Source organism: Mustela nivalis (genome assembly GCF_964662115.1).
Source record: "Mustela nivalis genome assembly, chromosome: 6".
In the NCBI taxonomy this organism is placed as follows: domain Eukaryota; kingdom Metazoa; phylum Chordata; class Mammalia; order Carnivora; family Mustelidae; genus Mustela; species Mustela nivalis.
The window spans coordinates 152,376,583-152,397,845 of NC_139025.1; the positions used below are offsets into that span (position 1 = coordinate 152,376,583).

At 44.5% G+C, this 21,263-nt stretch overlaps 1 long non-coding RNA gene across 1 annotated transcript; it reads right to left on the bottom strand.

Annotated features, from left to right (window-relative positions):
* Window positions 1-447: 447 nt before the first annotated feature.
* LOC309866042 lies at window positions 448-19,351 on the bottom strand. The gene is made up of 2 exons (XR_014312388.1): window positions 19,141-19,351; window positions 448-739 (listed from the first exon to the last, which is right to left on the bottom strand). It is a non-coding gene; the product is annotated as an uncharacterized lncRNA (long non-coding RNA).
* Between the last annotated feature and the right edge of the window lie 1,912 nt (window positions 19,352-21,263).

Sequence of the window (21,263 nt, forward strand, 5' to 3'; positions counted from 1 at the left end):
GGCTGTTGAACTCCTAGGTATATTCCCAACAAAAACTAAGACATATGTAAATCCAAAGAAAATACGGAAGTGTGCCTAGCAGCTTTGCTCATCATAAATGGCCAGTGATTCTCAATAGTAGAGTACATAAATGGTGGTATAGTCATACGATGAATGAAAAAGAACAAACCTTAATCCTGAAACAATGTGGATTAATTTCATTACTTATTGAGCTAAAGAGCCGATGAAAATACATCACGATTCCATTTATATGAAACTTCACGACTGGCAAAACTAAGACGTGGTGCTAGGAGTCGGAATAGTGATTACCTTCCACTGGATGGTTGACTAGGAGGGTAGATGAGGGAAACTTCTGGGTTAACAGAAACTTTATCTAGAACTGGTGGTAGTTCCATGGGTGTTATTCAGGGTATATATTACTGTGTAAGAAACCAGGCCCAAACCCAATAGTTTGAAAGAGTTACTTGTTTTTCTCATGAATCTGCAACGTGGGCAGGGCCTAGCAGGGAATACTCATGTCTGCTTCACCCAGAATCATCTGGGGTGGCTTGACTGGGGTCTAGAAGATCCCTTTCCAGGGCTCATGCCTGTGGCTGCAAGTTGATGCGGGCTGTTGTCTGGGAGCTCAGCTGGAGTAGAGGACCCAGAAGGACCCAGAACCCTGGCTTCTCTCCGCGTGAGCCTCTCCGTGTGCCTGGGGCTTCCTCACAGCATGGTGGCTCCAAGGGCACATGGTGGTCTGAGAGAGAGATAGAGAGAGAGACAGAGAGCGCATCAGGAAGAGGTTCTATCTCCTTCTATGTGCTAGGCTTGACAGCCACATAGAATTTCACCTCCCCATAGAGGTGGTCACAAAGTTCTGACCAGGTTCAAAAGGAAGGGACTTGGATTCGACTTTTGATGGAGGAGGGGTCAGCCACATTGTGAGAGAGCCACGTGGGACTGAAGACCTTGTTAAATCGTCTTTAGCAAAGACAGTAGGCTCTAAGTATTCACATATGCAAACTAATGTTAGCTTTCTACTTGGGACTTGTGTCTTCTACTACATGTAAGTTGTACCTCCCGAGAAAAGTAAAATGCAAACAACTTATAAAAGCATATATAGAGATCAAGGTACAGGTGGAGACTGACAATTCGTGCCTTTCTTTCTTGTGTAGCCGCTCAGCAAGGGTCACTATTGGTCATTATCTGTTTGGTATATACACTTTTAGACTATTTCTTGTATACTTAATTAAGAGCATTCTCTGTCTACCTGCCTATCCAAGCACATAAACCCATAAATACAATTAAAAAAATAAGAACAGTTTCATATTGTTTCTGAAGCTTGATTTTTTTTTTTAACTTAATACCTTATGGAAATCTTCCCAGGACATGCAGTTGGGAGCAAAGTGTCTTCAAATGTTCAAATAACAGATGCTAAATAAATTATCGAAAGCTTAGAGGATGGGTTCCAAATTCACATTATGACCTTGGCTCTGATACTTAACCCTGAGACAGCTCACAGGAAGGAAGCTACAGATAGACAGACAGACATCAACCAAACACATAGATGGATAGTCTATGGGAATCTCAAATATGGTAACAGCAAATCACATTTGGCACTAGTGGAGGCATAATTAACCACAACTAAGTGCAATTTATTCAAATAATTCAGAGGTAGCTCAATATAAAGAAATGGCACTAGTAATTATTACCTCCACTACAGACATCTCAAGCCTAGTATCAAAAAGACATCGCCATATATTCTTTGACATAATAGTTTCCCTCTTGGGTATTGATCTGATTTAAATATATTCCCATCTTGGTGAAATGACATAAGTACATGGATATCATGACAGTTTTATCTGTAATGAGAAGATGGTAATTTCCATCTTTTTGGGTGGCTCAGTGGGTTGCATGTCTAACTCTTCATTTCAGCTCAGGTCGTGATCTCGAGGTCGTGAGAGCCAGCCCCGCATGAGGCTCCCTGCTCAGTGGGGCGTCTGCTTCTCCCTCTCCCTCTGCTTGACCCCCTGCTCATTCTCTCTCTCTCAAATTGATAAATAAATCTTTCAAAAAAAAGAGAGAAAGACCTGGCTAAATTACAGTATATTGGAGCACGATACAGCCATAAGGGAAAATAAATGAGGCAGTATATGTACTGATACGGAAGCAGTCCAAGTTATATGGTCCGGTGGAAAAGAAAGATTAAAAAAATAGGGGCGCCTGGGTGGCTCAGTGGGTTAAAGCCTCTGCTTTTGGCTCAGGTCATGGTCCCAGGTCCTGGGATTGAGCCCCTCATCGGGCTCTCTGCTCAGCAGGGAGCCTGCTTCCTCCTCTCTCTCTGCCTGCCTCTCTGCCTCTTGTGATCTCTGTCTGAAAAATAATTAAATAAATAAAAATCTTTAAAAAAAAAAGTAAAATGAGCTACAGGGGCGCCTGAGTGGCTCAGTCAGTTAAGCGTCTGCCTTTGGCTCAGGTAATGATCCCAGGGTGCTGGGATTAAGTTCCAGGTCAGGCTCCCTGCTCAGCGACGAGTCTGCTTCTCCCTCTCCTCCTACTCCTCCCCTTGCTTGTATTCTCTCTCTGTCCAATAAATAAGATCTTTAAAATAAGCTAAACACTGAAATAAGGCAGAATTTAATAGGGCATTATAGTGTGTGACAATACTCCTACGTGACAATGTATTATTCAACTGATGACCTTGTCCTCTCTCTGCCCCAGTTTCCTTGTCTGTAAATTTATTATTACATCATAATAAAAGCTCTATCATAATATCATAGACACAGGCTTTATGAGTCTGAATCTTATACAAGAAATTAATGCAAAATCAAATAGAAATTTGGAGTATGGGTCTTCATTGCACCCAGCCTCTCAAATTTTTGTTTGAAATTACCAGAAAAATTAGAAGAACTTATAATTGAGGAGATAATCATAACAAAGCACACTTTTTAAAAAATATTTTATTTATTTATTTGAGAGAGAGACAGTGAGAGAGAGCATGAGAGGGGAGAAGATCAGAGGGAGAAGCAGACTCCCCATGGAGCTGGGAGCCTGATGCGGGGCTCGATCCCAGGACTCTGGGATCATGACCCGAGCTGAAGGCAGACGCTTAATCAACTGAGCCATTCAGGCACCCACAAAGCACACATTTTTAGAAAGCCAAAAAATATCACAAATAGCACAAACCCAGAAAAATAACATTATCTTTTTTTATCAGATAACTGCCTGAAACATTTCTATAATACTCTTTCCGCCCTGCCGTTTTGGCTTCATACCCTTTGATCGTCGCTTCACATGAAAATGATTTTGGTGTGTCATTTTCTAGAGGAAAAAAATGAAAAATCATTTGTATTTTTCCTCCAGCAGGATAAAAAAAAAATCTATTATTGGCTATTTAGCAAAGTTTCTTGAGTTTTAGAACTTGTTGATGAAAATAAACACATTTTCAGGACTATCGTGAAATCTGGGAAACCCTCTTAACCCTCCGTGATGTTTCTTTTCTGTACAAGCTGTAGCCAATCCTTAAACAGGACAGCAAGAGAGTTGTGCCCCACAAACCCAGGCATTCCAATATATGTTATTTTGCGTGATTCCTGTTTCAAAAGAGTATGATTATCTTTAAGTATAATAAATTAATTATCAAGACTATTCCTGACGAGAGGACTCCTTTTTTTTTTTTTAAGATTTTATTTATTTATTTGACAGAGAGATAGTGAGACATCACAAGTAGGCAGAGAGGCAGAGAGAGAGAAGCAGGCTCTCTGCCAAGCAGGGAGCCCAATGCAGGGCTCAATCCCAGGACCGTGGAATCATGACCTGAGCCGAAGGCAGAGGCTTAACCAACTGAGCCACCCAGGAGCCCAGGACTTCTTTTTAGACCAGGTGTTCATAACCATATTTTACACTTTGGTGGACTAGAAAATATTCTGCACGCTAGTTTCTGTTGCCATATATTTTTAACCTTATTTTCCTCCACTAACTGTATACTGCTAGAGCTGGGTCCCAGAGGGACCCTTTTATATTGGAATAGCACCACGTTGGGTGTAGAGAGTACTTAAAAATAAAATCTTTAAAAATGAAAAGAGAAAGTGTTCCAGCTCTGTACTTCTGTGCCATGATGTTGGGTAAGTTGGCCTAACAGGCAGGAGGAGTATTTGTGGAAGCTATTTCTGTAAGGGGCATCGAGCAAAGTTGACTGGTAACCATACAAGGAAATCCCACTAAACCTACCTGAATGTATTCTGGACTCAGCTTCTCCTTAATGCCAGAGGCCATTCGAATGCCGCCCCCCCCCCCCAGCAATATCGGGGTACTGTGAAGGAAGATTTGTCAGAAACAGTGGTTTCTTAACCAACTGTCATTGCAATATCTTACTCTGCAAATTTTGCCAAATATAACACTGTGTTATAACTTGCTAGAGCCCCCTCCAGGGTCTGGGAGGAGGTTTGTGCAACTGAAGGGCCCTGAAGCTTAGCTTCATTCGTTTCATAATAAACTGCCTCTGCAAAGACTTGATGGGACAGTTAATCAAATTAATATATGGAAAACAGACAGCCTGGCAAGAGGGTAAGTGATCAATAAATATTATCTATTATACATTACTGATACAGAAATAAACAGACAAATACAGCAGACTAAGAAGTCCAGAAACAGGTGCAGTTGTATGTGTATTTTTTAAACTGGAGTTAGATTATATGTCATTTTATACACCAAAATATATACCTGAAAGAATAAATCCATATATAAAAGATGACATAAATAAAGAAGAAAAAGAATAACATTAAGACATAAGAGAACCAAAATGAAGTGCAAGTTAAATGATCTGGTCTTGAGGTGGGGAATGCTTTTCTAAACAGAATACCAAAGACTATATCCATAAAATACAAATACTGGTGGATTTAACTACATACAAATGTTAAAGTTCTGTTCATCTACAAATAAAGCATAATATTCTTAGAAGTTAAAAAAAAATAAACCAGGAAAATTTTTTGTATAATTTTATGAAAAGGGAAGTATCCTTCACATATAAAGAGCCCTTACAAATCAATAAGACAAATACCACTCATCTCATTTCTTTAACAAAGGACATGAACATAGAATGCATAGAAGTATAACTTATTGTAAGAGTGATTCAGAAGGGGTGTCTCGGTGGCTCAGTTGGTTAAGTGTCTGAGTTTAGCTCAGGTCATGATCTCAGGATTCTGGAACTGAGCCGTATATCAGACTACCTGCTCAGTGCAGAGCCTGCTTCTCCCTCTGCCTCTCCCCCTACTCATGCTTCTCTCTCAAATAACTAAATAAAATCTTAAAACAAACAAACTGTGATTCAGAAATGTGTGTCACAGTTTAAATCTACATACCTTTCTTTTTTTAAAAAAGATTTTATTTATTTATTTGACAGACAGATCACAAGTAGGCAGACAGGCAGGCAGAGAGAGAGAGGGGGAATCAGGATCCCTGCTGAGCAGAGAGCCCAATGTGGGGCTTGATCCCAGGACCCTGGGATCATGACCTGAGCTGAAAGCAGAGGCTTTAACCCACTGAGCCACCCAGGCGCCCCTGGGTACAGAATTTAAAAACAACAAGGATATAAAAACACGATACTTTTAAAAATGAAAACAATCCCCTGCAGCTAAAAATACATTATATGTTAGTAAAAAAAAAATAAAAAATTATAAAAAGAAAACAACCTAGGCAGATGATTGCTTAAGTAAATTATTGAACAATCGATCGTGTAATGGGGCAATAAATGCCTACTGAAGGGTGTGCACGGATTATGAGAGAATGTTCTCGACCCACAATGCTGAGGGAAAGCAGGCTACAGAACAAGGTGTGCAGCCTCCCATCTTGCCCTAGGGGCTCAGAGTACACCATCTTGTTTAAATGTCTGGATTATATATACCAAAGACCAGAGGTTTACAACCACTGTTATGAATGTGGTCTTTTTCAGTGTGATGGAATTGTGATTCCTCTCCCTACTTTTTAATTTGAGGATAAGAAAGGGTCTTTTTTTTTTTTTTAAGTAAAAATATTCTGAGATTTGGGGTGCCTGGGTGGCTCAGTTGTTAAGCGTCTGCCTTTGGCTCAGGTCATGATCCCAGAGTCCTGGGATCAAGCCCCATGTTGAGCTCCCTGTTTTGGGTCCCGGGGAGGGGTACGGGGTGGGAAGTCTGCTTCTCCCTCTCCAACTTCCCCTGCTTGTGTTCCCTCTTTTGCTCTCTCTCTGTCAACTAAATAAATAAATAGAATCTTTAAAAAATACATATATTGTGAGATTTGACTACATATGATTTTTGAGTTAGGTAACCGGTAATCTTTGGCAAGGACAGTAGCATGCCCACGCCATAAGATGGTTTATTTCTTTGATGTTCTCTGACCTGCTATTAAGAATCACCTCTCATTTGACTAAACACAACTTAACTCAGATCCACACTCAGAGCAAACTCCTAGGTTCAAGGCACTAGACACGAGATTGCCAAGATGACTAGAACATATGACTTGCCCCAGAGAAGCTAATAATTTAGTAGGAGGGGGAAACCCACTGGGACTTACTCAGCTAGAAATAAAACTTCTTTTTTGGATTTTTAAAAAAAAAAATGCCCTAGCAAAGGCAATTTGCCATGCCCGAGACTAAATTCAGCTTACTTAAGGAGCCCTTCTTTCTTTCTTTGCTTGTCATTGCTTTCTGGAATTCAGCCTAGGAAAGTAATATATGTCACCATGTGTGCTAGTTTATAATTAGAACAAATGTGAGGACTTATAAGAAAAAGACCTATTGGCAAAAAAAGCATTTAGTAAAACTCTAGAAAGGCAGGCAGGAGAGAGAAGGAGGAAGAGATCTATTTTGGAAATTAATTTAATGCCAAAGAAAGAGAAGACATTTAAAAAGTATAAAAGGCAATTATTATGTCCTTAGGATTTTTATATTCCAGAAGAGCATGAAAATGTAGCTGCTATTGGATTACCCTCGATTTGAAAGGATGAGCATTGTAGGTATAAATAGAAGCTAAGGTCAAGAAGCTAAAGGCAGAAAAAGACTCACGTGTCCCGCAGAGGCCGATAAGCATGTGAAATCATACCCCCAGCTCATAAGGCTCCAAACATGCCTGTGACCCGAGTTTGAGCTCCAGGGAAGAAGGGGAGGGTAAGAGTCAGATGGACCCAAGGTTGCCCTTCTTGTAAATCTCAAACCAGCCCCAATCTTGAGCAAACTTCACCGGAACTGGAACCCAGAGCAGAGACTTAGTTCTCAGATCTCTGAGCTGACGCAGTCATGTTCTTCCCACACTTCACTGGTTTCCAGCTGGGCATCAGCAACACAGTTCAGGAAGGTGTGGTTGGCCTTGGCCCTAAAAATCTCAGGGGAGGTTGCCCTTCGGGTTATAAGGGTTACTGGTTGCTGAAGGTTTCCTGGGGGGCTTGCCTGAGAAGTCTTTTCTGGAAGCACGGCCCCCAGAACTAAAGAGCTGACGGGCAGAGGGTCATCCCTAGTCCGAAGCAGCCTGCCTTTCCACCATCTTTCCACACCCTAGCCCCTCACTTCGCCGACCTCCTCTGTCAGAGTCCCCACTGTCCGCTCTCCCCACTTGCACAGATCAGGGCTGTCCAGCTTTCATCCTTCTCCTCTGTCCTGTCTGCTTTCATGTCTCCTCAGACTCCAGCAGGACACGTCCCCGAGTCTCCCCTTCCCCTGCCGCCTGGACCGTCCCCTCTGTCTTGGGCTCCAAGTGGCGGTGAGCTACCTGGGCTCTCTGTGGGTTGTCTCTCTCTTCTTTACGTCTGACCCCCGTCCCTCGGTGTCAGACTATTCTTCAGTGAGAGGAGAGAGAAGCCAGGGATGTTCCTCAGACAGGCCTTGCCTCCAGGTAGAAAGAACATTTTCTTTGGACTTTGCCTACGAGTCATTCTTCTGGACCTGAATGAGAATCGATTGACCGACACACAGTTTTAGTCTGTGCCTCGCCTGGGAGAGGGGACAAGTCTACCCACAACAAAGAGATTTCTAGCCCTGAGGTATTTGGCTCCTGTCTGAGAACAGGAGATCATGTCTACACTCCCTTTACCTGTGGACCTCTCCTATCTCCAAGGTTCCCTCAGGCAGGAACATTCCTTGGATCCAGCTTTCTGGGAGAAGAATGTGGGAAAGCTGTTGTTTGTAACTTCAAACAGCCCTTGTTTCTTCACTCCAACATCTGCCACGTTGGCTGGCCCCAAACCAAAGCACGGTTTATCTTTATTGCTTTCCCACCATGTTCTCAGGAACCCCAGATCCTACAAAGTTCTCACAGACTCCATGAACCCATCATCTTATGTCAAAACTTCACCCCCGTCCTCTGACCCCATTAGAGCTTGCATTGTCCTGGGCCAGGAGAATAGAACCAAATGTTAGGTTTTTAGCTGACTCGTGCACAGAGGGTTGTTCAATAAAGAGGAGTGTATAGGGAAGCTTGACTTGTTAACCAAATAGAAATCTAAGTCGGGGAACACTGAGGACGGTTTATGTAGACACTGCCATAGTTGTTCTAGTGATAATTTCATGTATCTATTATGAACCTTTCATAACAACTTTTTTTTAAACCCTGGCCTATTGTTCTTAGATATATGTCCTCTTTTCTCTCTTTTACAAATGGTGGACTTCACATGATCCCCCCCAAATCTATTACAGATCTAAATGTGAAAGACTCCCTCCAAAACAAAACAAAACAAACAAACAAACAAACAAACAAAAAACCCAAAACAAACCAGAAGAACATACTGGAACAGACAGAAATGTCACAAAAAGGAAATAAAGAGCATTTCGCTCACCAAAGAAAAATGAATAAGCAAAAGATGCCAATGAAGAGAATAAAAAAGGCAAGTCATAAGTTAGGAAAATATGTCTGAATACGTACATCTGACAAAGAACTATCATCCCATGTGTGTGACGGGATAAAAGAAAGGAAGCTAACTGAATAAAAAATGGGCAAGAGATTTGGATAGGGCCTTCATTAAGGAGGTAATGCAAAAGGGCAGAAGCACAGGAAAAGCTTTTTGACATCGACATCATCAGGGAAATGTAAGCTAAAACTATAGTAAGATACCACTGCACCAGGACCACGATGGCAAAAAATTAAGTGGCTGGTAACAATAAGTGTAGGCAAGAACGTAGAACAATTAGAATGCCCAGGGGAGATTGAGGGGATATAAATCAATTTTGTGGTTCTGGAAAACAATTTGACATTATTTCACAAAGGTGAACACACCTATCATCTATGACCTAGAGATTCAACTCCTAGGGATAATTCCAACAGACTTATGTACACATGTTCGCCAAAAGCCGACTCCCCACTGAGTGAGGAGCCTGATGTGGGACTTGACCCCAGAACCCTCATGACCTGAGCCAAAGGCAGGCGGTTAACCAACCAACTGAGCCACCCAGGTGCCCCATAGGAGTGCTATTTGTAATAAAAACTAGATGCTAGTGTTCATCTTCAGTAGAACAGAAATATAAATTGTGGCATACTCACACAATGAAAATCTACAGAAAATGAATTGATACATGTAACAGAATAAATGAATTTCACAAACATACTATTGAATTAAAAAGAGCCAGACCCCAAGGAGTATATGATGTATGATCCTGCATATGTAAAGAGCAGAACCAAGAAATTAATCTTTGGTGTGAGAAGCTAAACAATGGAAATGGCATGAGGGGGGCTTCTGGTGTTGCTTATGTTCTGTTTCCAGATCTGGGTGTTACTGAAGGGGTGTAGAACCCATTTTGAACATTCACTGAACTATACATTTAGGACGTGTGCCAGTTTCAGTGAAGACTAGATTCCATTAGAGTTTTCCAAAAAATGTTGGAGATCTGTTCTGCAAATGCTTGCATTTCTTCAAGATGGTTTAGTCAAGAAATTTTCCTTAGGCTCTTCCTTTTACTGTCATTTTCCTTAGATCGGTTTTGCCTGAGTATTGGTAACGATGTTCTGCACACAAGAAATGGTTGTGTTTTATTTCCCTCTTACACAGTGTTCTCTCGTAGCCTTCTCTCTTTAAAATAGGATGCTTATCTTCCCAGAGCAGGGAAGGGTGAATGTTTGGCCTCTTTATGGAGGAGAATGGTTTAAAATTAGGGTGGCTAGGGAGAAGATGCAGTGTTCACTCCTGAGCTTCTTTTAGACCCCTGGAATGCAGGCTTGAGAACCAGTGGCCCGCCATGGATCTAAAGGGATGAGGGTAAGGTGACCCCACTGCCTGGACCTCCTGGTCAGGGGCCAGATGGACAATGTGGTAGTGATTCAGTGGAGCCCATAGGCCAGTGAGAGCCAAGGTGAGGTAGGGCCAGCTGGAGAGCAACCCTCAGGCTCCAACCAAGAGAAACAAGACTGGACTATGGGTGACAGCAACTGCAGGGGTCAGCTGTGGACACCAGAAGCCAGGGCCCAGGCCAGCTACACTTCAGTGGTCACCAGCCCAACACGGGCTCAAGGGCAGCATGAGGTGGCAATATCTTGAGGTCCCACAGGACCCCTTCCCAGAACCCAAATGCTACTGGAGATAAGCTGGAGAGGTGAGTGGGTGATGGACTGAGTGGTTCTGCCTCCGAGGCAGCCTGACGTAGATCAGTCACAATCCCTGCTTGGACTAACTGTGCTGGAATAGACTAGAATACATTTGTCTCCTTGTCATCTGATCAGTGGGTCCTGGAAAGACCAGATCACTTAAAAATAAACAAAGGAGCTGTATTTCGGCAGCGCTTCCGACCCTAGTGTGACTGGATTTGCAGCTCTCTTCTCCTCTGGTGTTCATTCTTCTTTGACATTCTTCAACTCGTAAACTTTCACTGCTGCTGAAAATAGTTCGTTTTAGGACTTTTTCTAGGTATTTGAACAGAATTTGAGAAGAAATCTCCTGGCACTGCAACTGCCCACCGCCATCCCTTTCTTCATGAGTTAAACAATTTGTTTCTCTTACTTTGTCAATTTATTCATCGTCCGACCATCTACCTAACCCACCCAAACAACAAACACGTGCCAGGTTTTGATCTAGAAGAGGAATGGCAGTCTTGGGGTGGCTCAGTCGGTGCAGTGTCCAACTCTTGGTTTCAGCTCCGGTCATGATCTCAGGGTCATGAGGCTGAGCCCCACGTTGGGTTCCACACTCAGTGCGGGGCCTGCTTAAGACTCTCTCTCCCTCTGCCCCCCCCAAATAAATAAATAAATCTTTGAAGAATGACAGACCTTGCCAACAAATTTCCAAGACAGAAGGCATGCAGACAGCCAACATGTTCCCTGGTCACCATCCCACCTATGCCTCTGGGCTTGTTTTCAGCTCTGGTGTCTAGGCATTTTCATTGTCAGCCAGTCACTGCTCAAAGCTCTGCATTTCTGAATCACGGGACACGAGGACAGTAGTCTTGGAGAGCTTCCTTGCTTTGGAGTATCTGCTGCCCCAGACCTGGAATCAACCTTTTCTCTAAGGAACCTTTGTTCCTTTTAGTGAGAAATATATTTAGAAACCAGAATCTGGCCTCTAAGGAAGCTCACTTATTCTGGGTTGGTTACTATTTCTAGTTCTCTTCAGTGGACAGAGATGAGAGAAAGCAACGCAGGAGAGGAGCAGATTTTAGACGGTAAAGGGAAAACTAATTGTTCTCAGTGATTCTTCTGTTATTGGTCACTTAGATTGCATTTTCATTATAATAAGGAATACAGCTAACGTGCCTTTATTTGTAGGTTTTTTCCCCCTTCGAATTCATTTGCTGAGGATAATTTCCTTTTGTAGCCTCGTTAGGACAGAGGGCAAGAACACTCAGGTGTCTTCTTAATTATTTCCTCCGAGACTAGATGCAGGACCTACTACATACTTTGCAGCCCCCTAAAAAATGGAAATGCAGGCCCTGGTCCAAAAAGCAGTAAATAAGTACCTCTAAGGTACTCAAACTGGAAACTTTGTGTTTTCCACTGTCCCTCTCTCTTCTCCCCTCCCCGTTTGTCCTGGTGTTTTCTGTTTGCGATTTAATTTAATGTGCCCATCCCTGGGCACAGGGATACTGGCAGGCTGAGTAGCCACCTCACAGGTGCCCCCAAGGGCCGTCCCCAAGCAGCGTGTCAGGACCACACCAGCTACCAGCGCCCTACCCCCAGCCAGCCACCTGAGTGATGTCAGAGATGTTCCCCTCCCATGGACCTGCTGCCCCAAGCCATTGGGAGGGACACCCAAGGGCACTGCCATCTTCGTGCCAGGACTTGGAAGGTACTAGGTCTGGGGGTGGGTGAGGGATTTGCCCTGTGGACTGTCTGCTGAATGCACCATGGCATTTCCGCTCCTGGGGGACATCAGGTGCGGCCAGGCCTTCCTCGGAATCCGCACGGGGTGTATGCGCCAAACTTGGGTCCTTCCCATTCTGAGCCAAGGCCCCCACCATGGATGAGGGTGACCATGTTGCTGGGCAAGAGCTGGGAGGGGAGGCCAGGTAAGGCCCAAGGCACCAGCGAGGAACAGGTGACTTGAGTTGGTCCCTGGAGGCAGCAGGAGGGGGCAACAGTAGATGAGCCAAAGTTCTAAGCCTTGGTGCATGCCCCATCAGCCCAGCGGACTTCACCTACAAAACATAAATTCAAAGATAAAATCTCCCCAGAATTTAAAGATGGGGACAGCAGAGCATAAAACCTACTTAGCATAGGGTCCTGTGTGACTGCACTGGTCCTACGCCCATGAAGTTGTCCCTTCCTGTATGGCATTCAGCAGCAGGTTTTAAAATACGATCAGGGCCCCTGGAGTTCTTGGGGGCTCCAGGGGTCCTGTGAGGTCAAAACTACTTTCACAGTAACACAGAGACATAATGTACCTTCTTCACACTCACTGTCTCAGGAGCGCAGGCTGAGCTTCTTCCAAAGTTGCCTGACAGTGGGGTATTTTAACAGGTTGAAAGCAGAAGAGAGAATGCCGCTGTCTTCTATTATGCCAGGCATTCGAGAGATTTTTAAAGGTGTCAGGCAATCCCACTCTTCTCCCTAATCTCTGTTGTGGAAAATAAAGTTATTTTCCATAAAAGCATTTTGTTCTTATTTTAAAATTTTACATATTTATCCCTCTAGGTATCCATTTTTGTTCTTATTTTAAAACGAATGCCTAGGGGCGCCTGGGTGGCTCAGTCGTTGGGCCTCTGCCTTCAGCTCAGGTCATGATCTCAGGGCCCTGGGATCGAGCCCCACATCAGGCTCTCTGCTCAGAGGGAAGCCTCCTCCTCCCTCTCCCACTCCCCCTGCTTGTGTTCCCTCTCTCGCTGTGTCTCTGTCAAATGATAAATAAACAAAAACTCTTAAACAAAACAAAACAAAACAAAACAAAAAAACCCCAAATGCCTAAAGATACTTTACATTTCCCCGCTTTGATTCCTGACACAACAAATACGGATAGATATTAACCCCAAACGAAAGCTCGTGCACATCCTCAATGCTCTTTTTTTTTTTTTAAAGATTTTATTTATTTATTTGACAGAGAGAAATCACAAGTAGTTGGAGAGGCAGGCAGAGAGAGAGAGGAGGAAGCAGGCTCCCTGCCAAGCAGAGAGCCCCATGCGGGACTCGATCCCAGGACCCTGAGATCATGACCTGAGCCGAAGGCAGCAGCTTAACCCACTGAGCCACCCAGGCGCCCCTCCTCAATGCTCTCTTAAGTAAATACATTGTAAACATTGAGGTTAAATTCATAGAACACAAAATTAACCATTTTGAAGTGCACAGTTTGGTGGCGTTTAGCATAATCGCTCTACTGTGCAACGATCCTCTGTTTTTAGTTGTGACATTTCATTGCCCCCGAGGGAAACCCCGTGTGCATTAAGCAGTCACTCCCTGTTCCTCCTCCCCTGAACCCCTAGTAACTGATGGATCTTGAGTTCTGTCTCTATGGATCTGCCGATCTGGTATGTTTCATATCGAGGAAATCACCTGCTCTGTGACTCTTCTTTCACTTAGCACAAATTTTTTTTTGTTTTTGTTTGTTTGTTTGTTTTATTTTTTGCACCATGTTTCTGAGGCTCACACAGGGTAGCACATACCAGTACTTCACTCCTTCTTATATCCCGTTTACAATCAATATATCCTATTTTCTTTATCCATTTATCGGTGGGTGGACATTGGGGTTGTTTCCACCCTTCAGCTGCTAGCAACAGCGATGCTGTGAACATTTGTGTGCACGTATTTGCTGGGATGTGTGTTTTGAGTTCTTTGGAGTATGCTACCTAAGAGAAGGATTGTTGGATCACACGACGATTCTACATTTACTTGTTTGTTTGTTTAGAGAGAGATAGAGAGTGAGTGTAGGCATGAGCGGAGAGGAGGGGCAGAGGGAGGGAGAGAGAGGGGCTCTGGAGCAGGTTCATGCCTGGGGCAGAGCTCAACATGGGGCTCCATTTCATGGGACCCTGGGATCTTGACCCAAGCCCAAACCAAGAGTTGGTTGCTTAACCGACTCAGCTACCCAGGCACCCCTCTACATTTCATTTTTGGGGGAAGTGACAAACTGTTTTCCAGAGCAGCTGCATCGTCTTATATTCCCACCAGCAGTGTAGGCTGGTTCCAATTTCTCCACGACCTCCACATTTGTGGCTTCCCATTTTTTTGATCGTAGTCATCCTAGTGGGTATCAAGTGGCATCTTCTTTGTGGTTTTGGTTTGCATTTCCCTAATGATTAGTGATGAGCTCTTTTCATGTGTTTACTGGCCATTTGTCTCTTCAAATTCTCTGCTCATTTTTAAACTGGGTTGCCTTTTTGTTGTCGAGATGGGTTGTTTTTTTTGTTGTAGAGTTGTAAGGGTTTTCTATATTCCAGATACCAGACCTTTATCAGATATATGATTTACAAATATTTTCCCCAATTTTGTAGGTTATCGTCTTACTTTCTTGGTAGTGCCTTTTGATGAACAAAAGTTTTAATTCTGATTGAGTCAATTGGTTTGGTTTCTCTCTTGTCACCTGTGGTTTTGATGTCATTTCTAAGAATTTCTTGCCAAACTCAAACTCATGAAGATTTACCCCGATGTTTTCTTCTCAGAGTTCTTAGTTCTACCTTTCACCTCTAGGTCTATGATCCACTTTGAGTTACTTTTTGTATACTGTGTGCAGTGGAGGTTTAACTCCATTCCTTTGCAGGAGGATATCCAGTTGTCCCAGCACCATTTGTTAAAGAAATTTCTTTTCTCCATTGAATGCTCTTGCCATTTTTATTGAAAATCAATTGACTGGAGATTTTTGGACTTATTTTTGGTCTTTCAATACTATTCCCATGGTCTACATATCTGTTCTTATTCCAGTACCAAATTGTCTTGATTCCCTTTTTAAAATATGATTTTATTTATTTATTTGGGAAAGAGAGAGAACACAAGCAGGGGGTGGGGGAGGGGCAAAAGGAGCCGGAGAAGCAGACTACCCACTGAGCAGGGAGCCTTGATGCGTGACTTGATCCCAGGACCCCAAGATCATGACCTGAGCCGAAGGTGGTGGCTTAACCCACAGAGCCACACATTTGCCCCATGATTCCTCTACCTTTGAAATTGGGAAACGTGAGTTCTCCAGTTTTGTTTTTCCTTTTCAAGGTTATTTGGGCTATTCAGGGCCCCTTGCAATTCTTTTTTGATTTTACAATCACGCTGTCAATTTCTGCAAAAAACAGCATTGGGATTTTTGTAGAGCTTTTATTGAATCTATAGATTACAATGGGCGGTATTGCCATTTTTTAAAAAGATTTTATTTATTTGAGAGAGAGCAAGAGTGAGAGAGAGGGAGAGAGCACAAACAGGGAGAAGGGACAGAGAGAGAGGGAGAAGCAGACTTCCTGCTGAGCACGGAGCCTGATGCAGGACTTGATCCCAGGGTCCTGGGATCATGACCTGAGTCAAAGGCAGACGTTTAACCAACTGAGTGCCCCCAGTATTGCCATCTTAACAGTGTTAATAAGTCTTGTAATCCATAAGCCCAGAATGTCTTTTCCATGTATTTAGAAATATATTTTTTTCAGCAATGTTTTGTGGTGTTCAGTGCACAGGTCGTAACACCAACTTGGCTGAATTGATTGCTGTGTATTTTTTATTCTTTCTGATGCTACTGATGCTATTATAACTGGAATTTTTTTTAAGGATTTTATCTATTTATTTATCTGACAGACAGATATCATAAGCAGGCAGAGAGGCAGGCGGGGGGTGGGAAGCAGGCTCCCAGCTGAGCAGAGAGCCCAATGTGGGGCTCGATCCCAGGACCCTGGGATCATGACCTGAGCCGAAGGCAGAGGCTTAACCCACTGAGCCACCCAAGAGCCCCTGGAATTGATTTTTTTTTTAATTTTATTTTCAGATTGTTCATCACTAGTATATAGAAATACAACTGATTTCTGCATGTCAATCTTGTATATGACGATTTTGCAGAATCCAGTAAGTAGCTCTATTAGGTTTACTGTGGCTGTCCTCTTTGGGATAGTCTATATAGGATGCTATCTGTTAACAGAAACAATTTTACTGGGGCACCTGGGTGGAGCAGTCAGTTAAGCATCTGACTCTTGGTTTCGACTCAGGTGATGATCTCAGGGTTGGGAGGTCGAGCCCCGCGCGGGGCTCTGTGCCCACCACGGACTCTGCTTGGGATTCTCTGTTCCTCTCCTCTGCGCGCCATCCCTCTGCTTGCACATACTGTCTGTCTCTTTCTGTGTCTCTCTCTAAAATAAATAAGTAGATCTTCTGGGGCGCCTGGGTGGTTCAGTCAGTTAAGTGTCTGCCTTCGGCTCAGGTCATGATCCCAGGGTCTTGGGATCGAGCCCCACATCGGGCTCCCAGCTTGTCAGGAGGTCTGCTTCTCCGTCTCCCTCTGCCTGCCTCTCTGCCTACTTGTGCTCTCCATCCTTCTGTTAAATAAATAAAATCTTTAAAAAAATTTTTAAATAGATCTTTAAAAAACAATTTTACTTCCTCCTTTCCTTTTATCCTTTTTTCTCCCCTTCCTCCTTTCCAATTTGGAAGCCTTTATTTCTTTTCTTGCATAATTGCTCTGCCTGGGACTTCCTGTACAGTGACTGGCAGTGGTGAAAGTAGGCACCCGTGTCTTGCTCCTGATTTTAGGTGTAAAGGTTTTAGTCTTTCATTGTTGAGTATTTCAGCTTTGGGTTCTGTTGAGTGTTTTCAGCGCAAAGGGTCGCTAAGCTTTGAGAATGTCGCGGCTGCTGCAGGAATCGAGTACTGGCTCCGAACAAGGCTCTGAAATCCAGCTTCCGGGCTTCAGGTGTGGCGGGGTCACCTCCTTGCTTCCTGACCTTGGACAAGCTGCTGAACTCTTGGAGTAAATGCTCAGTAAACATTAGCAATTATTCAATGAGCTGAACCAATTTCAATGTGCCCTGGCACTTTCCGTATTGCTCTTTTCCTAAAGTCAACCCCACATAGATTGGATCATTTGACTTTGCTTTTGATTACTTAACAGACAGAGCCTCATTTTTCAAATGATATTGACATTCCTGTAATTACCATGGAACGCGAGGTAGTTTTTAAATTTTTGTCACCGTTGTGGCTTTTCCCCCTTTTTAATCTATTTTAACTGCCCAGTTGTACTTGCCTTATCAGCTGTCTCACATACTACTCTGATGCAATCAACAATAAGATAAACAACTGAAGTGAGTCCGGTGTATACCCCCATGACCAAAGCTGTTGTCAAGTTCATAAAAATAGTATTAGGGCTCCAAGGACATTCAGGAGCCGGAATGATCTGCCCCATATGTTCTGAGCCTTTGAAAGCAGCCACGGAGGCTGAGTGGTTGCTGAGACGGCTGCGGGGAACTAAATATGACCTTCCACGAAAAAGCATGTCATGGCCAGAAATGCGATTCAGAACAGCGGGCTGGGTTTCAGAGTCCACATCCCTAGGACATGCCGCTCTCCGGTTACAGGAAAGTAAATATAGACCAGCCTGATTATGTGAACACATTTCATTTAACTTTGCCCATCTCGACTCATTTCCCAGCAACAGACACAAGATTAACCCAGTTCTAAGTCGGTCGTCGTCTTACTTCCCCATCCGCCTCTGAAGGGAACCTTCTTGCCGAGGCTGGTTTGTCTGCCTTCGCTCTGAGGTCATCCCCTCGCTCTCTTGCTGACCATCTCCTTTCTTTCTGGAGACTTCAGCTCTCTCTTCCTGCTGACACTTTTGGCTGGTACCCACAAATATTTACATATGTCCCCTAACAGAAAAGATGTCCTCAACCCTATGTCAGCCTCGAAGTGGCCTCTTTCTTTCTCCTTCCTATCACAGAATCTTCACGGCACACCTTATCTCTTGCCATTGCCCAAGCCAGCAAGAGTCTGGCTTTGGCCCCACTACGCTGGGCACCTCAAGGCTGTTGACTGACTGGTCATCTTCTAACTGCCAAATCCACATGTCATTCGATCTTGCTGGCTGTGGTACGGGACCAGCCCCTCTGCCTGGGTTTTATGCTGCAGTTGGGTGATTTTTTTTTCATACCTCTCTAATCTTTCCTTCTCAGTCTCTTGCAGGATGAGCTCCTTGTCTGTCCCCAGCCATAAGCACTGGTACCTGATTTCTCTTTCCTTTTCCCTCCTCCAAACTCACTCTCTGCACAACCTCATCTGTTCCCATGATTTCAGCCAATGCAGGTGATTCCTCTGTCTCTGTCTTTACCCCTGATCATTCTTCTTAGCATAACCCTGGTTTGAGATATCTGAATGTCCACTAGAAATGCAGCTACAGGAGTCCCACAAGCACATCAGACCGAGTCAATGACATCTCCTTCCCTGGAACTTCCTCCAACACCTTCTAAAGTTAATTGCTGCTACCTGGCTTAAAAAAAAAAAAAAAAAAAAATCCAGCTGAAATCCTGATAATCAAGTGAAAAGAACATCTGGCTGTTTGATTTTAGCCTGTGGCCTCAATAGATCAGTTGATGTCCGAAAGCAGCAGAATTGTGTTCTGTATGTGGTAAAACTGTGTTCAGGGCTGAGGGAAGCCATGGGCTCAACCCCCTGTCCTGGTGTCAGCGGGAGCTCTGGCTGCAAAGCCTCAAGCCTTTCCTGGCCTGCTCATTGCTGGCAAGGTGAGTGTGGCAAAGTTTTCAGCTCACTAAGGGGCCCCTTTTCCATCTCTCAAGCAAGGATAACAGCACTGCAGCTCACCTACCTGAGATAACACAGAAGTCGGGATTCTTCCATCAAACTCACAAGAAGTCAGAGATCTTGTCCAGGATTGGCCTTTTCTAGTCATTCCAAAGCTCCAGGAGACTTTGAGACTGGAGACACGAAGAAGTGTGGGCCGCCCAGGGTAGCTCCACATCCTTCCTCATCACGCGCTGGCACGCCCTGGTCCAGAGTGAACGTGAGCGCTGATGAGAGCTGCACGTGGGGCACTGCGTGCGTAGACGGGGCAGGAAACAGCTTCGCTTTACCCTCCGGTAATGACCCAGCTGATGCTCGCGCTTTCCCGTAGGTTAGGCCCCACCAGGTCGTCCCTTCCCGGCATATTTTCCATAAGGAACTTAAATAGACTAGTTGTATCCTGGCAAGTGCCTCGTATAGATAAGGCCTTTTTGTTTTCCTTCCCCTGTAAACGTTATCAGGAGCTGTTTAGGAGGAAGCTGACTTGGGTCATTTCTTTTTGTCTTTTTGTCCCCCTTCAAGACTCCAGGGTCTTGAAGGCAGGAAATATGACTTAAGATCACTACCTACCTCTTATCTCATCTTTCTAGGCTGTAAGACCAGATTGCATTTGGGCGACAACACCTACAAGGAAGGGACTGGGCCACCGAGAAAAGCTGTTAATTGGTTGGAGGCTCGCCACTGCCCTGTTAGCGCCTGGTCTGCAAAGAGCACACAAGCAGCCAGGGGCATGGAAGGAGTCCGGGAGCAGGCTCTTGGGAAGCATTTCGCAGGCCAGTCAAAAACAAAAGGCAAGAGGGGCGCCGGGCTGGCTCAGTCCATGGAGCCTAGGACTCTTGATTTCGGGGTTGTGAGGTGGGGTGTAGAGATGACTTAAAAATGAAAACATAAATCTAGGGGTACCTGGGTGGCTCAGTCGGTTAGGTGGGCTCAGGTCATGACCTCAGGGTCCTGGGATTGAGCCCCACACTCGGCAGGGGAGTGGGGGGGGGCAGAAATCCCTGTTCAGCAGGGAGTCTACTTCTCCCTCTGCTCCTGCTTGCGCTTTTCTCTCCAATAAATAAATAAAACCTTTACAAAAAAATAAAAATAAAAATAACATAAATAAATCTAAAAACATAAAAAAATAGAAGCCAAGAGAGGAAAGAGCTGTGTGTTGACCAGTTTAAGGGGGAGAAGCCACCGTGCTGAGGATGGGGGTTAGGAAGGCGGAAAGTGGCCCTGGGTTCTCAGGGACGTCCTCAAGCCGCTGCAGCAGACCGGGAAGCTGCTTTCTCCAGGATTCTTGTCATGTCGGATTTTCAACTGTCTTCATGGCTTAAGCCCAGCGTGAGTTATCTTGTTACTTGTAACTCGAAGTACTCCAAACAGCCCTGCAAGGTGGTCCCAGTTCTTTCTCTCCTCGTTTCTAAAACTTGGTTTTATTTGGGCAGCACCAAGCCCCAGCGAGGAGGACCGTCTTGGAGCCTTAGAGGAGAACCCAACAGGTTTCACTACCTCCAAGCCTCCGAGTTTAGTAGAAATTCCCATCTCCAACAGTTACAGAGTGGCTGTTCCTTTGCTTCTCCCCAGCCAGCTGCCATTCCTAATTCCTCCTCTGGTCCCTGCCCCTCCGATCCAAGGAGCCACACACTCTGATTTCGAGTCCTAATTAGCTTGGCCTTCCTGCCGTCACCCTCTCTGCCCTGATTGCAAACTCCTTTGTTTCTTGGGTCCATTACTGCCCCTCTCCTCCTTCTGCCCCGTTTCAGCCACCTCAATCTCTGCACATCTCCCAGGGTAGGCTCCTCAGAGAGCCAAACAGAACCTATCCCCCTACAGCTTAAAATCGTCACTAGCTTCCCTGCCCGGGGTGGGGGGCGGGTGTCATTTGCACAGGCGTTCCTCTTGCACACTAGCGCTTGGAACCGTGGTGAAATGCACAGTCTGTGTAGTCCTCACCTGTCTTTCCTTCTTCCTTCTCTCTGCTGCCCACCGTTAGGCCAGTTTCTTCCATGCTGGACGTCAAGCAGGTGGTGAACCAATGACTGAGCCGTGAACGTGGCTGTCAGGACAGTCCGTTTTCCCACAAGCAGAATTCTTATGGACTATTCGTTAATCAAGACCCCACAGTTTGAGTTTATGTAAAGTAACAAAAGCCATCAGCCC